The sequence below is a fragment of the Euprymna scolopes genome, chromosome 28 (genome assembly GCF_053919585.1).
Source record: "Euprymna scolopes isolate OS-2025 chromosome 28, ASM5391958v1, whole genome shotgun sequence".
NCBI classification, from domain to species: Eukaryota; Metazoa; Mollusca; class Cephalopoda; order Sepiida; family Sepiolidae; genus Euprymna; species Euprymna scolopes.
Window position 1 is genome coordinate 23222046 of NC_136509.1, and position 14239 is coordinate 23236284.

Consider the following 14239-nt stretch of genomic DNA (forward strand, 5'->3'; position numbering starts at 1 on the left):
ACCAAAAAACATGACATTTAATTTTTCTGAGCATTTTACAGTCAACGGAGAAGAGGCCAAAGACCCTAGTGTTTTGATGTGATGTTTTGAATATAAACTAGTTATGAACAAAGTTTCATTTCATTCGGACAAAACACTAAGAAACGGGGCCTAATTAGAATTGGGGCCCGTTTTTTCGGGTCACCCTGTATATATAAAACCTCAAGTAAAAGGTCTGAATGTTAACATTTAAAAGAGCATGTACAGTAGACCCCCAGGATACAGTAACCCTAGGATACGTGTTTTCAGGTTACGATGTGGAATGTTTTCCAGCCTCTGGTTACGGTATTTGCCGCCCCTACGGTGTTATTTATGTTATTTGATTATATGTATTATATACCGTACTGTATTTGTTACAAATTTTTAATGGCGTATCCCAGGGTCCTACTGTTTAAAAAAAATATGTTAAATTCCAATGACCAAGCCTTTATTCATTTTTCTTACTGAAATTCAAAGCTAAATTTCGATGAAGATTTAGTCGTACCGGCTAAATTTATTTTCATTACATTTTTAATCAGATTTTTTTTTTTTTTTTTTATTCAACTTTCTGAATAAATCTTTATTATTCCTTGTTTAGTATGTATTATCACACAAAATGTTAGCATAATATCCTTATATCTATTAAAAATTCCCTGACAAATTTTTATAATTCTAAAATCCATTCTACTGTGCAACAAGTTTTAGGTATAAAAAAAAAAAAAAAAAAAAAAAAAAAAAAAAGGTACATGCCACATAAGAGCTGTCGGTGAAAGAAAAGTATCCTGATCTTTATTTCATTAGATTAAGCAGGGTTTATGTACTACAAATCATTTTATTAAAATGAAAAATGTTAAACCTTTGTCATCTTAACCCTCTTGTGTCGAATTTTTTCCCTTTTTATATTCCAGCAATAGTCTGCCAACATGCCAGGGTTCAGTTTTACTTCAAAAACGTTTATTCACTGATGGAATCTCGCCAGGTTCATCGATCACATCACTAAGATTTTCTGCAAAATTCTCAAAGTAACAATTTTGCAAAAAACCAATTCAACAAAAAGGGTCAGAAATTAATTTTCTATACCATCCTGCATATAAAAATGGCAACTAAAGTTTCGTACTTTTGAGTGTTGCACAGTGAAGAAATTTAGATTCATGGAGTGGGTCATTGGCATCAAACAGGATGTTGACCTTTTTATTTGAGCCCAACACTTTAGCTGTTACCAGAGTAATTAAGAGAAATTAACTGGAAATTAGATTTTAATGAAACGTATCAGTTTATAAAAACATTTGCAGACATGGCATCATTGTATTCCTTGTAATATCAAGGGTCAATCCTGGGCCCAACTCTCTTCCTGATTTACATCAATGATCTCCCTAAACACAAATCATTCGTTAACATCTATGCTGATGACACGACCATCTACAGCAACACAAAGGCTGTAAATGACAAAGTTCTGATTCTCTCCTGATCTCGAGCGCGTGGTTCAGTGGGTGGGTGGGGGGGGGGAAGGACGTGGCTGGTTACCTTTAATGCATCAAAAACCAAACTCCTCCTATCTTTACATCAACGCTCTGATCCCCAGCTGGCAACAATTGAATGGATGGCTCTCGTCTAGAAGCCCCATGTTTCGACAAGCTTCTGAGTGTCCTTTACTCCTGATCTGAAATGGAACATATACATCAAGTCTGTTGCCAAGGTCGCTGGAAAGATGGTGGGATCCTTCTACCGCTCCAGAAGATATCTCACTGATACAATTCTCTATATATAAAAACCAAGTACGTCCAAGGATGGAATACTGCTGCCATATCTGGGCAGGAGCTGCTAAAAACAGCCTATCCTGCCTTGACAGAGTACAAAATAGACTGGCTTAGTGGGGGGGGGGGTGTCCTTTTCTCTACCCTGCAACCTCTCTCTCCCACAGAAGAGACGTTGCGAGCCTATCCTTGTTTTATCGTTTCCATGGATGGTGCTCGTCTGAACTCCAATCTCTGGCCCCCCTTGCCAATCCTTCACGAAAAACACAGTCTAGCTGAATCCACTGAAAAATTTCCCACTATCTGTGCCTAAATCAAAACGTAGATTCCATGAACAAAGCTTCTTTCTTAGAACTGCACGCCTGTGGAACCGTTCCATCTGCCTGCTTCCCACAACTAGGAGGTCTTCAAGTCCAACGTAAATAAATTACTAATGAACCGCCCTCTTAAGTAAAGACTTCATTAAATCTCCACACTAAGGTACTGTACTTGCAATAACCCTTGTCCCTGAATGGCTTCCGGGCCTTGATAAGTGGTGACCATATAAAAAAAAAAAAAAAAAAATTCTTTGAATATGGTGAACGAAAACTGAATGCAAATATAAGAGCATAAGATGGTGAACGAAAACTGAATGATAACATGGGGGATTAATGAAATTAATACCATAAATTTCTTGCATGTTTTACCGTTCTATTATAGATTTGTAGCAAATAAATTGATATTGGAACGTGTTGTCTCAAGGAAAATGGTAGTTTCAATAATTTTTTTTTTCTTACATGAAGGTCAGCACTTATCAAGGCCCAGAAGCCACTCGGGGATAAGGGTTATTTTGTGTACAGTAATCAATGGGATAGTGTTGCAGTATTCATTAGTATTGGAGATTTGATAAAGTGTCATTGCTTAAGGGTGGGGCGGTTCACCAGGAATTTGTTTATGTTGGACTTGAAGACATCCATGTTGAAGTAGGAGGAGAAACAGGCAAGTGGTAGAGAGTTCCACAGGCGTACAGTTCTAAGAAAGAAGCTTTGTTCATGGAATCTACGTTTTGATTTAAGCACAGATAAAGAGTGGGGAAAATTTTTGACAGTGGTTTCAGCTAGACTGGTGTTTATCATGAAAGATTGGCGAGAGGGACCAGAGATTGGAGCTCAGACGACCACCTGCCATGGTAATAACGATAAAACAAAGGCTTGCAACGTCTCTTCTGTGGGTTGGTTGGTTGTTTTACGGCATAACCCTTTTTTGGGTTATTTAATGCCGAATCCAAAGATTTGGAAGAAACCCTTTTTAATAGAATATTTGTTGTTTTCAAGTCGGTTCCTATTTAACCCATAGTTGGAACCCTAACAGGTACTACCACTCCGGGTCAGAGTGGACCTGGGAGCAATGGTAATTAAAGGGTGGCTCCACACTCCCCAAAGCTGGGGCCTCACCACTGGATATAGTTTAAGGTCATATCCAGGACCCTCTTCTGTGGGAGAGAGGTTGCAGGGAAGAGAAAAAGGCATCCCCCACTAAGCCACGAAGTCTATTTTGTACTCTGTCACGGCAGGATAGGCTGTTTTTAGCAGCTTCTGCCCAGATGTGGCAGCAGTATTCCATCCTTGGACGTACTTGGCTTTTATATAGATAGAGAACTGCATCAGAAGGGAGATATCTTCTGGAGCGGTAGAAGGATCCCACCATCTTTCCAGTGACCTTGGCAACAGACTTGATGTACGTGTTCCATTTCAGATCAGGAGTAAAGGTCAAGCCTAGCCGAATAAACAGGTTATAAAATAATTGGAATCGGAAATCTTATCGGAATTAGGAATTTAGTATAGAATCTAATTGTACTGGAATCTGGGGAAATATTAGAATCGTCCCATCACTAACAAATATAAAAATCATAAAAGATAAACGTATTGAAATTATAAAACAAGTGTCTTGAGTTTGTGGCTCAGTTAAATGATCAACTTGTCTGATACTGTTAATACCGAGAGCATAAAAAAAACGTTTTAATGTAAACAACTATGATTGCGTCTGTGATTGTGAATGAAGACCATCTCAAGAGTTGGAGGCTTCATCTTTATACCATGAAAATTATGCATGGTGATTGGTAAAGAAAATTAACAAATGGAGTTATTTTAGAAAAAGGTTACATCGACCGAAACGTTTGGAAAATATCACTCCAGATGAGAAAAGTAGTTTGAAGAATCAAAATAATCCCATCTAAAAAATTCAGAATTAAAGTCATAGCTTTTATAAAGCTCACTTGTCAGTAACCTAGCGATATAGCATTGTTATCCAGCTTGGAACATTGTAAAACTGGAGTCATTTTTAACTCGTCACTTTCAAACGATTTACTTATGTTGTTGATGATTATCTGGACTTGGCTGAGTTCAAGTCCACTGGTGGTCAGTCTTTGATGGTAGAAGTGCAATCGTTTTATTTTTAAAAGACGGAGCTAATGTTCAAGAGAGCAGAGTGAAACTTAAGCTTCTTAAGCGTTTTCTTTAAAGCTTCATTAATTACTTTTGTTGACCCTGGCAGGAGTAGTCGACTAAACATGTTTGCATGCACAAACCTACATTCATAGATTAAACACCATTATTTTTTTTAATCATTCATATGAGCATGGTTCAGAAGATAAGGAATGGAGGTGGAGAGTTGTACGGTTCGATTCTAGCTGATGGCACCCAAATCATTTTTTTTACTTTTGATATTACTATATATTAGATACACTATCATCGATAAAGAATTGGCTCTACAATATGTAATCTGCATAAACTAAAACATTTAAGCATACCTAGAGACTGGGCGGCTTATTAGTTAAACATAAGTTTTTATATTTTGCCAATCTGTCCATTATTACTTGACAGATGGACTTGTCTCCCCCTGCTTTACCGGATATCCGCTTTTATCAATGGTGGATCAACAAATTCACAGATGATTAACCTTCGATGATAGAATCACAAATGGTTAGTCATCTTGTGGAACTCTGCTCAAGACACTCATGCATGGTTCTGGATATAGTGCAGGTCAGGAAAGAAGCCAAGGTCAACCCGACCAGGCTGAATGCAGTTGAAACAAGGTTAAACATGTAGTCAATTGAACATGGGGATGAGGGATCATCTTTGAGGGAGGGGGGGGCTTTTGAGGGTACGAAAATTGCTGCAAATGGACCCATTAATATTCACTGTCAGGGGAATACATCAAAATACCGGCAATAATTTCCTATCAAGAGGAGGAGATAACGCCTAGGATGGTGCATCTATCCTACTCTTTATTAAGAGGATAGTCACCATAATACATTTACTCCAGGAGACATCGTACTTAAAAGTTTCGAAAATGGTTAAGTGTTTTGTTAATGACTATAAATGTGGCAATAATTTCCTTGGAGAGAGTCATAGCTTGGGGAATAAAACAACTTGTAAGACCCTCCCACCACTTTCTAAATAAAAGACTCGCCTACTGTTTTCCGGTCCGTTTTGAACCGAAACCAAGCTATACTTTACTCTTACCCAAAAAAAGAGGCCAAGGAAAAATGTTATCTCGCGCGTTATTAATACTATTTAAAGAATCTAGAATAGATTAGCAGAATAAAGGGGTACTAGAAACATTTTTAAACTCGGGTGTCATTTATCAATTCCCAGGGGGAGGGCGTCACTCTAGGAAAAGTGTTAATGAGTGCTAGACAACACCATGAGGATCAAAAAGGGTGGAAGTTGGGTAAGGTTTAATTATATAAGAGGATGGCTCAATACTAACTTATTTAGATTAGACTGCGATAGTCAGCTGGGAAGCAGCCTCACTATACTGTGTTCAAGAGTTTTCGGAAAAATTTTTACTCCTGGAGTTTCCGTCTAGTACTAGGCACAGATATAGAGTAAGGGGAATAGATGACAATTGTCGCTAGACAATTATTTGTGAATGCCGTCGAGGGAGGGGGGGCAGATTAAAGCTCAGTCGAGCACCTATTATGAAAATAACACAAGAGCCTGGATAGGCTCGAAACATCTCTTCTGTGAAGAGAAAACAAATTCATTTTAATATTTTGTTCACGCCACTCGGTAGGAAAGAATGCGTCCTATTTAGAGGGAGTAGAACTGACTGGGGGGGGGGGGGTCACATGTGTTGACGTGTCACTGTTAGTAATGATTTAGAACAGTCACGAGCAGCTGGTACCATCAGAATCTTCACAATTCTAAATAGTCTTGGAAATATATGAAATAAAAAGATACAAGAAAAACAAAACTTAAATCAGGTTACAACTCTTTGCACAATGCTAACATCTCAAACGAAAGTGAGGCCATGAAATTGGCGGATTTTGAACACCGCACACTGGGTTTCCAGTCGATTCAACAACCACCAATACTCGATTCGATGCAACCGTGATGAATCACGTGTAAAAACTGACAACCACTTAGAGAAAATGATTAACGAGATGGAGTGTTCGTTAAATGATGAATATTATGAGAGGATTTTTTTATATTTACGAGTCACCACTTAAAGACGAGTAATGAGATTAACAGTTGAATGATTATGGGAGGATCATTATACTAATGAATCTCCACTGAAGCAAGCCATAAAACCATTCGAGGATAAGGGGTAATGAGTAGGGCTATAACATTTTTTTCCGTTTTGACTCCAGTGTATCCGTTAATATTTTATATGCTTTATATAGAGTGATGTGGTTCTCAGTTGATTAACTGTGTCGGATATATACTAGAGAGTCAAAAACAAAAATATTCTGTTGTCATAGCCCTAGATATGAGAGATGGATTGTTAGTGGAATAAGATTATCAGGCCATTTTTTATATTAAGTCATCACTTATCAAGTCTAAAAACCACTTCAAGGTAAGGGATAATGTGATAGATTAGCAGCTGAATATTAGGTGATGATTTTTATAAGAGCCACCATGTATAAGACTAAAAGCCACTAGAGGATAAAGATTAATGCGATGGATAGATTGAGTTTTCATGTGTAGTAAGAGTTAATGTCTTACAAGAAGCAAGCAGGTGTTGCATATAATGATAAAGTAGAGATAATTAGTATCTCCTGTGAAAAGGATATAGAGAATAGAAAACATAACCCCCTCCCTCTACTGGATATCAAAGTAGTATACTTCAGTATAAATTCAGACTAGATGTTTCTGAATACATACAACAATGGGAACGCCTTTCCGCTATTCACCAATAAGAACTCGTCAAGTTACACTTGATGAAGGTTGGATCCTACATTGGCCGAAACGCAAGAATAATGTCCAAGATGAGAACAGTAGTCCTAACAATCCAAATAAATAGATTCTCACCTCAAATTCAGAAATATTGGATACTAGCAGGGAGGCTCCACGTTGCCTGGGATTGAAGGAGGATCAAATATTTCACACTTCCAATACTTTTGTTATTGAAATCTACCATTTTTCAATCAAATTGGTTGTCTGCTCTAGTCAGGGACCCACCACAGTATATTGGAAGAAAGATTCACATGCCTCCCTGCAGTGACTTAATATATAATAGTGCATTGCACTGTAGAGAACCTGTTGATTTTATTACACTTATGACTAAAATTTAAAATTACAAAAGTCAAGTATCATGACTCATTGTATTCTTAGCAGAAAGTCATTTTGAATGTTCTCCTGTCTTATCTGTTGATTTTATACACTGATTCTTTGCTTATTCAGTGATAAAACTTCAAATGCATTTGCGATGTTAGGATGTATAAGGGCGTTATTAAAGAAGTCTGAACAAAAACACGATGAATTGTAGCGAGTCCTAGAAGCTTATCAAAAGGGATTGGGAAAAAATTGGGTGTTTATTTAGGATTAAAAAGTCCAAAATATAGAACAGTCTTTATGATGTGCATAGTCCTCACAGAATAAAGATGTCATATTCCAAAAATTATCAATTGATCAAGTAGGATTTTTGTAATTAAGAAAATCAATTTTTAGTTTTTAACTATTAAAAAGTTTATTTTGAATACAAACAATCTTCAAAGTTGAATTGTTTTTTTTGTAAAAAAAAAAAAAAAAAAAAAAAAAAAAGGCTACTTTCTCATAGAATTTTTATTTTCTTAAAATAAACTATTGTCAATTTACGTAATTTTTGGAATATGACGTCTTCGATACACGACGATTAGGTACATCTGAAAGTAATTACAAATAAAAAAATTACCAAGAAATTTCATTGTTTATGAGTTCAAAGAGTATCCTTAAATTTCGTTCTAAAAATAAACTAGGTGCAAAGTTGAACTACTGGGGTTGATGGTTGAGGGGGAAGTGCTGCTATAAAGGTCAACTTGTTTAGATTTGAACAGATTTCTTTTCTATGAGATTGTTTTAATTACACTTTTAAAAACAAAATATTGTAAATCATTCATTGGATATGATTACTTGAACACGAGTTTGTTTTAACTCAAAGCCGAGGTGAAATGGTAGTTTTATAACTTTAACAAATGTATTATACAAATATAACAAAGTAATCTTATCAGATTTCATAATTTAGACCTAAACAGTATTATATTGGATACATCGATATTTAATTTTGGCTAGCCATTTATCAAGTTGAAATTAGAATTCCCAATAAATGGTTCAGTAGAAGTGCTACTATTTATATAAAAAAAAATAGTAATGAACCCCCTAATAGCCTATAAAGGGGAAGACTTCATCTACTTAACAGTAGCCATCAACAATTGTAACAGTGCATATAGTGCTCATGTGAGAGAATATTAGCAGCAGCCATCTTAACAGATATGCAAATTAAGCAAGTGTGCACACTGATGTCACAAGAAAAAGAGGACAGCATGTTGAGCGAGAGAAATATGAGAAAGCCCTGGCTAGTGCCAGCATCAGGTGGTGGGGAGAGAGGCTTTTAAAAAGCACGTTACATGAGCTAAGCATTGTAAAACGTGTGCAAAAAAGACTTGAAAGATAATGAAATGCATTACTAGAAGAGCCACAGATAAAGGTATTTCATTTGCACCTAAAAAAATGCCGAGTCGGATTTTTTTTTTTTTTTTTTTTTTTTTTTTAATATCTTTTCTCTTGTTTGTTCTCTTGTGACGAAGTACCAGACAACGTGGGGGGTCCAAATGGTTAAAATAAAATGGAACAGTTAAAAATAGTATATAAACTCAACTAACCATAGTTTTTATCCAAGTCATACTAGCCAGTATGAAAGAATTCACACACAGGTGTGAAGTCAAAGTATTCATATTAAATTGAGCTTTCCACCCGCATTTTCATATGTACACATACATCAATCCATGCACACACATACTCACGTTACACAGTATGCTTTATCTTGTTAGGAAAAAGAAACTATCAGTACATTTTTAATCTATAAATAAAAATTTTACAAAGGAGTCACCTCTTATCAAGGCCAAACGGCCATTTGAGGATAAAGGCTTATAAGTGTACAGTGGTCACTAGGACAATGTAATTGTTAGTGAAAATTTGGTAAAGTTGGTAAAGTGGATTACTTAGGGAACGGCTCAAGAACTTGTTCACATTGGACTTGAAGACTGCCATATTCAGCTGGAAAGCCGGTAAAAGGAAGAGTTCCACAGGTGTGCAGGTCTAAGAAAGCTTTGTTCATGGAATCTACGTTTAGGCACAGAAAGAGTGGGAAATTATTGGCGTTTTCAGCCAAATGAGTGTTTCTCGTGAATGTTTGGTGAGGGGGAACCATAGGTTGGAGCTCAGACGAGCACTTGCCATGAAAAGTAACGATAAAATAGACATGCTCGCAACGTCTCTTCTGTGAGAAGAGTTGGTGGGAAGATAAAAGGGCATCCCCACTAGGCTATGAAATCTATTCTGAACTGTCAAGATAGATAAGGTCTTCCTAGCAGCTCCTGCCCAGACGTGACCGCAGTACTCCATCTTTGGACGTACCTGGCTCATATAGGTAGAGTATTGCATCAGCAGGTAGATATCTACTGGATCGATAGGATACCACCATTTTTCCAGCAACCTTGGTAACAGATTTGATGTATTCGATTTTAGATGAAGAGTAAAAGGTCAAACCCAGAAGCTTGTCAAAACATGGAGCCTCCAAGACAAGCCATTCATTTCAATTGATGCCAGATGGGGGATCAGAACATTGATGTAAAGATAGAAGCTGCGTTTTAGCTGCATTAAAAGTAACGAGCCACTTTCCTCATTGTACCATATGCTCAAGATCAGAGGAGAGAATCAGAGAACTTGGTCATTTATGGCCTTTGATGTGCTGCCATAAATGATAGTGTCAGCAAAAAGGTCTACGAATGATCGAAGGATGTGATTTGGAAGATCGTTAATGTAGAGCAGGAAGAGTTGAGCCCAGGATGGACCCCAGCATAAATACTATGAACTGATTTCTGCCCATTAACCATTACTCTTCTGAACCTATCAGAGAAATGATTTAATTGAAAAGTTAAGTATATAACTGATAAACTTTTAAAAAACTGGTTATATAACACTGAAATTAAAATCATACACAAGGGATAGTTTATAAATAAAATCCTTGTTTAGATGAATTAACGCATACAGAAATAAAATACAAAATGTTCATTTCAACTTGCCGACATACTTCCATTACTTTTGTGCATGCACAAATTCATTCATAGCTTGAAGTGATGAAATCAAATCTTTCTGTTAATAGCTCAAACGGTAGGGAATGCAGCTTAACACTAATCATATCTAATACATCAACGATGGCATATAAAGTCCCAATGTCATAGCCAAATCTTCATTTTCAGACTTTGTAAATAGCCTTTACCCATCTTGTTCCATTGTTGCACTTTTTTTTTTTTTACAAATTTGATTTGAATGAACTTAAATATACCAGGTATGTACAACTAGTTATATAATCCAAAACAAAGCAAACATGGATTGCATCGCAATCGAAAATATGACTATCAACGTTTGAGCTAGTGCAGAGCAGAGACTAAGTGTATTCTCACTTGAGCAGTGGAGAATGCGATGAGACTATTCTGGCATACAACAACAGAATGCAAATCTAGCTTTTGAAGAGTTTCACTACCAATTCATGATCTGTGGGTAGCACCATCGCTTTTGGCTCAGATGTAGTCTGTTTCGGCTTTATGGAACAACTTAGGAGGTTGTGACGATTACGATGTCTGCTTAAATCGGACTTGGGTAAACATTCAGATTGTAGTATTTGGATAAACTTTATTTACATGGCTTGAAATTTGATAATCAGGCTAAGATCATTGCAGTATCTGTTCTAATGTTACATTTCAGTTAATTTGTCCTTTGTATGAAAGGATTTCTCCTACACTAAGGCAATTTTTTATTTTGCCTACTTACAGAGCTGGTTTTCCCCCCCTCACTCTACATTAAAAATGACCTTGTGTCACATATTGCTCTTACGGGAAAGCAATCAAATTGCAATAAATTTAAGTTCTTGTTAATGGAAATCAAGACAAGGCATGAAGCCACTGCATGTAAGGTTGGTTGTTTTTGTTTTCTGGTATATCAACCCTTTTCAGGTTATTTAATGTAGAATCCAAAGATTCGGAAGAAAAACTTAATAGAATATATTTGTTGTTTTCAAGTCGGTTTCTATTTAACCCATAGTTGGGACCCTAACAGGTACTACCACTCCGGGTCTGAGTGGACCGGGGAGCAATGCTAATTAAAGGGTGGCTCCACACTCCCCAAAGCCCGCAAGCTGGGGGCCTCATCACAGGATATAGTTTAAGGTCATATCCAGGACCACTGCATGTAAGGAGCTAACGAAAACAAAAGCTGATTATTGCAATGACAAGAGATGCCTTTTGGCCTTAGTTTTGAAAAGGCTAAAAACTGTAGGTAGAAGAAAAACAGCAGAAAAGAACAGTTCCACAATCTCCTTGGTGGGAAGCTACTGGAATAGGAAACTTATTAGGTATTACAACAATGGAGACATCTAGATGGAGTTAATTTAAATATATGCAATGTCGGGTAGGCACAACTAGTTCTATATAATCTGATAATTTAAATTAACTTTGAATTAATTTGGAATGCTATCCATTAGACCAAATCTCACTGAATAATATCGATAGAGCAGAAGGGGGACATGCAACATTTAATAGAAACAATTCAATCCAAAACAAATATGCAATTTTTAATATGGCAGCAAATGATTTTTAATGACATGTAAAATTGGCCAATCATCCGATCAATGAAACTTTAGAAAAAGTCCAAAGTCGTTATGGTTTCTAATCTTTCAATCGATAACACAAAGACAATTAGTCCAATTTACAAACTGTATTAACCATTTAAAATTTTGAATTTTGGAGATGAGGACCGATTCTTTATATTACTTGTATTGATCGGACTATTGTTCTCATATTGAGTGTTATTTGTGCAACATTTCGGTCAGTGCAACCTCCGACCGTTGTCAGGCATGCTGGTCGCCATCTTGGAAAAGGAGAAAAGTTACTGGCTCTATAGATGGTTTCGTATTCTTGGAATTTTTTTTTCGACATGGTTTTGTATGTATGAAAAAACTGGTTGACAAAAAGGTAACTTTAATAAAGTTTGATGAGATCTCATTTACCGTTGAAATTTTATGTCGTACCCAAGACTTTGGGGGTTTCTTTCTACTCCCCCCCCAAACAATTTATTATGAAGTGCTAAAAATGCTTATACAAATCGTTCATCTGTATTATAGACACAGGATTTCAAGTCTTATATTATTGATTGCAATACAGGAGTGGTTGGTTGGTTTTACAGCATATCAACCTTTTTCAGGTTATTTAATGCCGAATCTAGTTATTTTGAGGAACGATTTTTAATGGAGTATATATATATTTTTTTTTCAAATTTACAATCTTCAAAATGTTCGCAAATAGCATCAAAACGGTATTAAGGGTTATGATATAAGTGGTTCAGGGAACAGTTATGATTGGTTGGTTGTTTTTCTTTTATGGCATATCAACCTTTTTCAGGTTATTTAATGCCGAATCTAGTTATTTTGAGGAACGATTTTTAATGGAGTATATTTTTTTAAAGTCAGATTCTATTTAACCCATAGTTGGGACCGTAATAGGTACTACCACTCCGGGTCAGAGTGGACCTGGGAGCAATGGCAATTAAAGAGTGGCTCCACACTCAAGGCCCGCAAGGTGGGGCCTCACCATCAGTGATAGTTTTAGGTCATATCCAGAACCGCAATACAGGAGAAATAAAATAAAAAAAAATAAAAACTTATATTTATTGGCTTACATGTGCATGTACGATCGTTGCTGAGACGATACAAATTTGAAATTAAAGTCTTCATCAACGATTAGACACATTCTTCTACCATTAAGCTAACTTCTATTTCCAACACTTATACTCGTGTTTACCCTGACAAATTAAAGGTAAGCTGGCTATTTGTTAAAATTGTTTTTCTCCATCTGGTTTCAGACATTTATGAATTTATATATAAATCTTACTGTCCATTCCACTCGTTAACTGCTGTGCCAGTTAAATTTGTATGAATCTTGATAAGGTACAGCGAATTATGGTGTCAGTTCAATGCACAGTACGAGATTAATAGGGATTAATACTTATGCAAAAATGAGCACGAATTTAACTATTCAACCATAATTTTAACAAAGCATCCATTCTAAGTCAATGTGCTATAACTTTCGCTGTTTTTTATTTTTACATTATAGGAATTTATTAAGTCAGTATGCATTTATAAATATAACTTGTATAGTGGGTCATATTTACATCTAAGTGAGATTGTATTTTCTCATCTCGAACAACAGAATAGGATTACACTGTTGGTTTTCATAAAGCTCCACAAAATTTCAATTAACGATCAACGAATTATGGACCCACCTTAGTTAATCCACCAATCCTGATATCCCCCCTCCGCTCAGTTTTAAAAGATGATTGAATTAATCATCTAATCAGAGTTATTGTTTCACTCATTTAAGGAATTAAAATGATGTAATAAGGAATAAGATTACATCTGTGGGATATGGATATCTGGTGTTGTCCGGGATGCAGTAGAGTAATTTTAGTTTTTAGTTTTATTTGCACATTTTCCAACTTATACAGAAAAAGAAAAATTTTAGTTGCAAGAAAGAACTATATTCTTTCATTTAAAATGGAGTTACACCCTTTGCAGATTTTTCACTTTGGATGATCATTAAAAAAAAAAAAAAAAAAAAAAAAAATTGTTATACAAGTTATAAAACGATTTGAGTGCTCTATGCCAAATTAACAGTTGAATATGGTTAAATTTGTGCTCACTTTTTTGGTGTATCATGGTGACTAATCCCTATTGATCCCGAACTGCATTGAAGGGATACTATAATACACCTTATAACAAAGATCCATCCAAAATTCAAACAAAAGACTGTCAGGACTTCATTTTTGCACGACTAGTGTGGGTAGGTTTCTATCAGTATCGTTTCGATTTTTGACCATCTCAGGTCAGCCATATTTGTTCAAAATTAGCACTCAGTACTTTCGTTTCAAATGTAATAAACGCTTATCGTAGCT

The 14239-nt window shown here is 36.0% G+C and overlaps 2 protein-coding genes across 3 annotated transcripts in view; both read right to left on the reverse strand.

Annotated features, from left to right (window-relative positions):
- Positions 1 to 14239, reverse strand: part of LOC145249503 (ATPase family gene 2 protein homolog B-like) — a 400201-nt gene that overhangs the window by 284519 nt on the left and 101443 nt on the right. The window lies entirely within an intron of this gene.
- Positions 1 to 14239, reverse strand: part of LOC145249505 (allatostatin-A receptor-like) — a 108511-nt gene that overhangs the window by 67143 nt on the left and 27129 nt on the right. The gene's annotated exons all lie outside the window — the stretch shown is intronic.